Source organism: Leucoraja erinacea, chromosome 19 (assembly GCF_028641065.1).
Source record: "Leucoraja erinacea ecotype New England chromosome 19, Leri_hhj_1, whole genome shotgun sequence".
In the NCBI taxonomy this organism is placed as follows: Eukaryota; Metazoa; Chordata; class Chondrichthyes; order Rajiformes; family Rajidae; genus Leucoraja; species Leucoraja erinaceus.
In genome coordinates, this window is record NC_073395.1 from 20,510,864 (window position 1) to 20,519,701 (window position 8,838).

An 8,838-nucleotide genomic window follows, 5' to 3' on the forward strand; every position below is an offset into this window, starting at 1 on the left:
CCGCGGAGTTCCTCCAGCACTTTGTGTTTTGCTCAAGGTTCCAGCGTGTGCAGTTTCTTGTGTCTCTGCAGCATTCCGTCACTTAGCACAATGCCTCGCTCATTGCCCTTGTTGTACCGTCCTCGGGAGGGCGGCGGCCACCAAATTATTTACAGGTTGCACAGGAATAATGTCAGAAAGCACCTCTCTCCACGAGGGGTTGTGGCCACTTGGACTCCACTCACAAACAGCGGGCTGAGTGGGAAGCCGATTGGAAATCTTCACGACAAAGATTTAGAGGATGGTTGTATCACCGTATCCAAGTATCCAAGAATATAGAACCGAGAGGGGGTGAAGATCCAGACCAACAGCACAGCAACCACACGGAGTGGAATGGCCTCCCTCCTATCCCTATGATCTTGCTCCGAGCCTCAGCGGTGATCCTTAACTCCGCTTGGTGGTTCTGATGCAGGGCGAGGGTAAACAGTGGGTGGTGCAAGTGAAAAACAAGTCGGATTTGAGGCTTGGACCTTTGATACAGCGGACGCTTGGGGAGCTTACAACCCAGCGGTATGAACATTGATTTCTCCAACTTCAAGTAACCCTTGCATTCCCTCTCTTTCCGTTCCTCCACCACCCTATCCCCTCGTATCCCTTCGTTATCATCTCCTCCACAGCCAACAATTGACCATTGTGGGCTCCTTGGCCATCAGTGCCAGCTCTGATTTGTTCTGTACCTTTTCATACCTCTGGTATTCCTCTCCCCTGACTCTCAGTCTGAAGAAGGGTCTCGAATCGAAATGTCACCTATTCCCTAGACGTCATTCCAGAGATTCTGCCTAACCCGCTGAGTTACTCCAGCATTTTAATTCTAGTTCAGCTATAATACATTGGACATAATATGATTGATGAATTAAGGAACACTATTTGTATATACGCGGTCCAAATTGGTCATAACGTGATTTCGATCATGAACAAGACAACCACTTAAAAATTACATTGTAAATTAATAAGCTTAAAAAAAAGCTGTCTTGGGGGGGGAAACAGTCCAGGGCAAAAAAAAGTTTCAATGTAACCTCCTTGCACATAATTATCCCTTAAGAATGCACTCTTGTCAGTTTCACTGTGGGAGCCTATTAAAATTGACAAGCAGTCGCTTTCTACTGACTCTTGTGCGATGATACAAAGACATTACTCTGTAACGTGCAACCTTTAGTATTTTTAGCTTTGCCGAACAAAAGCAAACCTATTGCTTTGTATCTGAAAATCCTGTCGGAAAAATAACCTATTGCGAATCTGACACTCCCGAGCCCCTATAGCTTTTCCCATTGTGCTATAGAGAGTGGAAGCCGTTTTATAGCACATTTTATGGCTTTATAGCACCATTTTCCCTAACATGAGGTTTCATAGGAACTGAACCATTGCATTGCAGCAGAACTACCTGGAACTCCAATTGGCAGTATTTGAAGCCCTTCAGTTATAATGACTGTGGAAAATTCCCTTGACTAATCTTTAAGCCTGCAGTCAATTGTGATAAATGGATTACAAGTCAATGTGTAATTTATAGACAAACAGCTTCTACAGGGCTATTACAATCCTATCCCTGCCTGCTGCAAGCCCCCTTTTATTTGGCACTTGGGTAGAATTTCTCTGGAAATCAACAACTAGTTGGACGAGGAACAAGTCTGAGAGCTGTGGATTTTTTAATTTATTTCTACAAACAATCAGATTGAAATGGGCGGCACAGTGGTGCTGGGGCAGAGTTGCTGCCTCACGGCACCAGAGACCCAGGTTCGCTCCTGACTATGGGTGCTCTCTGCACGGAGCTAGTATGTTCTCCCTATGACCACGTGGGTTTCCTCTGGGGGTGCTCCGGTTTCCTCACACTAATTCTATGTTATCCCACTTTCTCATCCATTCCCTACGGATTAGGGGCAATTTACAGAGGATCAATTAACTCACAAACCCGCACATCTTTGGGATGTGGGAGGAAACTGGTGCATCTGGAGTAAACCCATAAGGTCACAGGGGGAATGTGCAAACTCCACACACAGACAGCACTTGGTATCTGCCAATGTAAGGAAGCATTTCTACCAACTCTGCCACTTTAGTGAAGTTAAACATCGGACGAAGGAGTCATCATTCTACATGAGAGCTTTCAATGGTCCTGCACTGATTAGCACACTGTCGTAGAGTCATAGCGTGATACAGTGTGGAAACAGGCCCTTCGGCCTAACTTACCCACACCAGCCAACATGTCCCAGCTACCATCGTCCTGTTCTTGTCCTTCAGAATTGTCCCAACCCAAATCTTTATCGATCCAAGATGCGCCCAAACCAGGCGACCCTTGGTGTGCTGGTCTCAGTCGTGGATCTGTGAACATGCATTACAATCACTCCACTCTATTAAATCCTTACGCCCCTGTCCCACTGTACGAGTTAATTCACGAGTTCTCCCCTGATTCGAAGTCGGAGAATGTCCGTAGCGCGTCGGTGGGAGTTCGTGGATGTCTCGTAGTGGCTCGTAATGCTAAACTCTGTTAAAAATGGCCACGAGTAAAAAAAATACTCGTGATGAAAAAAATGGTTACTTTTTACTCGTACGAGCCGCTACGCAACAGCCACTGTCGGTACACTGTGGATGGCTTGATTGTAATCACGTATTGTCTTTCAGCTGACTGGTTGGCACGCAACAAAAGCTTTTGACTGTTCCTCTGCACGCGTGACAATAAACTAAACAAACTAACAAAAACGTCAACTATCCATGTTCTAATGAGATGCTGCCTGACCCGCTGAGTTACACCAGAACTTTGTGTCCTTATATTAAACTGTCTTTTTGGATGTAATGCCAGTGGATTTGATATAACCAGTCCATCTATAATACTTTATAGAGACACAAGGAACTGCAGATACTGGTTTACAAAAAAAGCATACAAAGTGCTGGAGTAACTCAACAGGTTATGCAGTATCTCTGGAAGACATGGTTAGGTGACGCTTTAGGTCAGATAGCCATGATCACAATGAATGGCAGTGCTGGCTCGAAGGGCCAAATGACCTCCTCCTGCACCTATTTTCCATGTATCTACATCATTCCTAATCCCTTTGCAACTCCAGACAGTTTGCAGGGTTTACACACAGTGAAAGGCACACACAGGGTATTCAACAAGTTTGATTGCATATTGTCCAGTCCACTTCCCACTGCCTCGCCAACTTTGGCCACACAACCATCCTCTTGCACACTTCTACCACATGGCAGATCCATGCACAAGGATCATCAAAACCTTCTTTGATCTCCAATGCACAACCTGAGCTACCATTGCCCTCGAAGGGGCAGAAACCGCTAGCATTGAGTCAAGCTCTCCTGAGACATTCATGGACAAGCCCCTTACCTTCTTTTGATCTTCTACCTTATGGCTCACCGGTTTCCTTTCATGTGTGCTCTTGTCCAAGGAGTAATCCATCACATTAAATCCGTGCCGTCAATAGAAAATTCCTTTGGAACGTTGGGAGGCTTATCCCGGGCTAGATGGTCACAGCCATGCTAATGCTTCCTAGACGGACACGTCTCCAAGTTACGTTGACTTACGATGGCCATCAAAAGCCTCTGCCATGGAAAGGGAACGTTTGCTGCCCATCCTTGGGATTTCCCACAGCATCATATCAATGGAATGCCGCGGAGGGTGACGTGATGGAGTTTCCAAGACTCAGTGCCCACTATCTTCTGCTTCCTTCACCAAAACTATCCATTCTGAACGACGGAGACACATTACGCCAGCTCCTGCTTTTACAAGAGAAAAGGAAATCTGGTTATAATCAAACTTTAGACTTTAAGAGATACAGCATGGAAACAGGCCCTTCAGCCCACCGAGTCCGCACCGACCAGCGATCACCCCGTACACTAGCAGTATCCGACACTCACGAGGGACAATTTACAATTTCTTGAACCCAGTTAACCTACAAACCTGCATGTCTTTGGGGTTTTGGAGGAAACTGGAGCACCTGGAGAAAACCAAAGTGGTCACAGGGAGAACGTATAAACTCTGTACTGACAGTGTCCGTAGTCAGGATCAAACCCGGGTCTCTGGCGCTGTAATGCAGTAACTCCACCGCTGCGACACTGTGCCGTCCTTCACTGCAAACATACTATGGAAATGAGGGAAAAGATAATGGCCCTTTTCCAAAACATATTGACAGGGCTCAACAGTCTGCAAGCTAAGGTTCAGTGGATTAAACTCCAATCGTCCCAGCGGAACATCGTGGGTCCCTCTCCTAAGAGTTGAGCACAAAACGGAGACACAAGGATCTGCAAATAATGGAATCTGGAGCGAAACACAAGTGCTGGAGGAACTCAGCAGCTCAGGCAGCACCTGCGAAGAGAATGGACAGACAAAGTTTTGAGTTGGGAGCCTTCAAACTGATTAGGTGTAGGGGAAAAATAGAGGTGGGAGGGTGGGACAAAGCCTGCAAGTGATAGGTGGATACAGGTGAGGGGGTCTGAAGAAGGATCCCAAACCGAAACATCACCTATTCATGGTTCTCCACAGATGCTGCCTGACCATCTGGATGTGGAGAGAATGGTTCCACTAGTGGGAGAGTCTGGGACCAAAACAGGTTCAGAATAAAAGGACTTACCTTCAATGGAGATGAGGAAGAATTTCTTTAACTAGAGGATGGTGAATCTTTGGAATCCATTGCAACAGATGGCTGTGGAGGCCAAGTTAAAATGGAGATTGATAGGTTTATGATTAGTAACGGTATCAAAGGATACGGGGAGAAGGCAGGAGAATGGGGTTGAGGGGCGAAATCAGCCATGATTGAATGGCGGAGCAGACTCGATGGGCTGAATGGGCGAATTCTGCTCCTTTGTCTTATGATCTTATGTTTAGTATACACAGTACCTGAGCTGAAATTATTCCCCAGACAACATTTCCAACCAGAATATCCAATTATTTCAATGTTGACGTGTGGGAGCTTGCTGTGCACAAATTAGCCGCTGCATTCCTTAATTGGCAACGCCTTACAAAGACATTAATGGCCTAATCCTGCACCTATTGTCTATTGTCTATTGACTTTAAAACACACTGGACAGCGAGACAGAAGTACAAGACTATAGAACACAGAACATTACAGCACAGGAATAGGCCCTTCGGCCCACAATGTCCGTGCCGAACATGATACCAAGTTAAACTAATCTCCTCCCCTGTATGTGATCTATATCCCTCCATTCCCAGCGCTTCCATGTGCCTATCTAAAAGCCACTTAAACACCACTTTCGTATCTGCCTCCACCACCACCCCTGGCAATGTGTGTTCTCTGTGTAAAAAATTTGCCATGCACATCTCCTTTAAACTTTGCCCCGTCACCTTAAAGCCTTAAGGGCCTGTCCCACGAGCATGCGACTGCATGCGGCAAGCGTGACCAAACCAGAAGCGGGGGCCGCGCGGAGGGCGAGTGAGCGAGATGAAGTTCGAGCGAAGTCCGCGGGAAGTTCGCGCATGACGTACGGCATCGAGGCGGTGCGTATGGCGTCGAGGCGGCTGCGCTGAACACGGTCAGTTTTTCGGAGCCCCGCGCGATGTCGGGACCAGCTCCGCACAACTCCATACGGCTCCGGCGATCGAAGTGGGACCGGCCCCGCGAGGCTGTACGGCTCAAGCGACCACATTAGGTCGCGTTTGCCGCATGGAGTCACATGCTCGTGGGACAGGCCCTATACCCTCTAGTTACCATTGTATCTGCCCCCACCGCCACCCCTATCAAACTGAAACATTCTCCATTCAATTTTTCATGAAAAACATAGGGCATAGTGTGTGGCACAGTGGTGCAGCAGTAGAGCTGCTGCCTTACAGCGCCAGAGACACGGGTTCGGTTCTGATTACCGGTGCTCCTTTTCACCGCACGGGTTTTCTCCGGGAGCTCCAGTTTTCTTCCACATCCAAAAGACTTACAGGTCTGTAGATTAATTAGCTTCAGTAAAATCGTAAATTACCCCTAGTGTGTAGGATAGTGCTAGTGTACGGGGTGATTGCTGGATCGCTGGATCTCTAAAGTCAAAATTCTAAAGCCTCTTAGCAATATCAGCTTAATCATAAACCTTATAAAACAATCAATTCTGCTCTTACATGGATCCAGTGAACTCAAACTGCCACCGATGCAATTAACTAACACTTCAGATGAGCAAGAATATTCACTGCAGGGAACACGGAATCAATAAAGCCCCGGCACTCTTCATAAAATCTAACTGCAATATCTTAACCTGATGTGAGAATTGAGTTGACTTGAATTAAAAGCTGTAACATGGAAACAGGCCCTTCGACTCACCGAGTCCGTGCCGACCATCGATCAGCCGTTCATAATAGTTCTATGTTATGCAACTTTCTCATCCACTCCCAACACACTAGGGACAATTTACAGAGGGCCGATTAACCTACAAGCCCCACACGTCTTTGGGGTGTGGAAGGAAACCAGAGCACCCAGAGGAAACCCACGCGGTCATGGGGAGAACGTGCAAACTCCATGCACCGACAGGTTTAATCCTGACTACGGATGCTGTCTGTACAGTTTGTACGTTCTACCTGTGACCTGTGACCCTGTGACCTCCCTCCCACGCTCCAAAAACGGACGGGCTTGTAGGTCAACTGGCTTCTAGTGTACAGGTGATTGTGGTCGGCACGGACTCGGTGGGCCGAAGGGCCTATTTCCACGCCGTATCTCCAAACCAAACTGAAGATGCTGCCGAACCCGCTGAGTTCCTCCAGCACTCTGTGGTTTGCCCAAGATTCCAGCATCTGCAGTTCCTTGTGTCTCCAGCTACCAAACGTTGCCTGGTCTGCAGAGTACCAGCCACACCTCAGGCCTTTCCTTGTAGCACAATGCCCTCATGCCTGGAACTCATCCAGCAAACCGCTTTTGGTAAACCTCTTCTCCGGGACCTTGACATCCTGTCTAGAGGATACGCAGTTTGAATTAGAAGCCCCACAGCATGTCAGGACATTAAATAATGGATGAGCACAGTGATAGAAAGAGACAGATGAATGGGATGGAGAGATAATTAAAATGCATTTTAATCTTCCATTATTGTCCTGGGTAAGCAGCCAAATTCTTTCGATTTAAAATATTATTCGGTTTAATTTCATCCGTACAGTACTGATGCACTTTTTTTGGAGGTGAAATGGAGACTCGTATGGGTGAGGTCACATTTAGAGTACTGTGTTCACATTTGTCACAGGAAAGAGGTTGTCAAGCTGGAAAGGGGGGGAGAGAAGATTTAAGGCCCTGTCCCACTTTCACGACCTTTTTTACTCGTGGATATTTTTCATCAGGCTAGAAAAAACGCCCCGACCTACTTGATGCCACGAGTACCTACGACTAGCATCACGACCTCCTACGACCTACCTACGATCTTCTACGACCTCGTGACGACCATGCTGCGAGAACGAGTCAAGGGCAAACTCGGCAGAGGTCGTGAAAGTGGGACAGGCCCTTTATGAGGACGTTGCCAGGGCTTGAGGGCCTGAGCTACAGGGAGAGGTTGGTCGGGCTAGGACTTTATTCCTTGGAGCGCAGCAGCAGAATGAAAGGTGATCTCATAGAGGTGTACAACATCATGAGAGGAATAGATAGGGCGAATGTACAGAGCCTTTTGCCCAGAGTGCAGAAATCAAAAAACAAAGGACATAGGTTTAAGGTGAGGTGGAAAAGTTTTAATAGGAACCTGAGGGACAACTTTTTCACATAAAGGGTGGTGGGTGTATGGAACGAGCAGCCAGAGGAGGTAGTTAATGCAGGAACTATCACAACATTTAAGAAACAATTAGACAATGTTTCTACACTGTATCTCTAACCTTTAAACTCTTTAATAGTCCTGAACTGAAACTAATAATCAGCAAAACATAAAGTGCTGGAGAAACTCAGCAGGTTGGGCAGCATCCGTGGAAGGAAGAGACATACAACATTTTGGGAATCCGTCTGAAGAAGGGTCCCAACCCGAAACATCGTCTGTCCGTTCCCGCCGCAGATGCTGCCTGACTCGCTGATTTCCTCCAGCACTTTCCTCCAGAGTGATAGAGTGATACAGTGTGGAAACAGACCATTCGGCCCAACTTGCCCACATCGGCCAACAATGTCCCAGCTACACTAGTCCCACTTGCCTGTGCTTGGTCCATGTCACTCCAAACCAGTCCTATCCATGTACCTGTCTAACTGTTTCTTATGATGGGATAGTCCCAGCCTCAACTACCTCCTCTGGCAACTTGTTCCATACACCCACCACCCTCTGCGTGAAAAAGTTACCTCTCGGATTCTTTTTCCTTTCACCTCAAACCTATTTTCTCTGGTCTTCGATTCCCCTGCTCTGGGCAAGAGGCTCTGAGCATCTACCCGATCTATTCCTCTCATGATATTATACACCTTTATAAGATCACCCCTCATCCTCCTGCGCTCCATGGAATAGAGACACAGCCTACTCAATCTCTCCCTATAGCTCACACCCTCTAGTCCTGGCAATATCCTCGCACATCTTATCTGAACCCTTTCAAGCTTGACAATATCTTTCCTATAACATGGTGCCCAGAACTGAACACAATATTCTAAATACGGTCTCATCAACGTCTTATACAACTGCAACATAACCTCCCAACTTTTATATTCAATACTCTGACTGATGAAGGCCAAAATGCCACAAGCCTTTTTGACCACTTTATCTACCTGTGACTCGACCTTCAAGGAACCATGCACCTGTACTCCTAGATCCCTCTGCTCTACAACACTACCCAGAGGCCTACCATTTACAGTGTAGGTCCTGCCCTTGTTCGACATCCCATGAATGCAACACCTCACACTTCTCTGCATTAAATTCCGT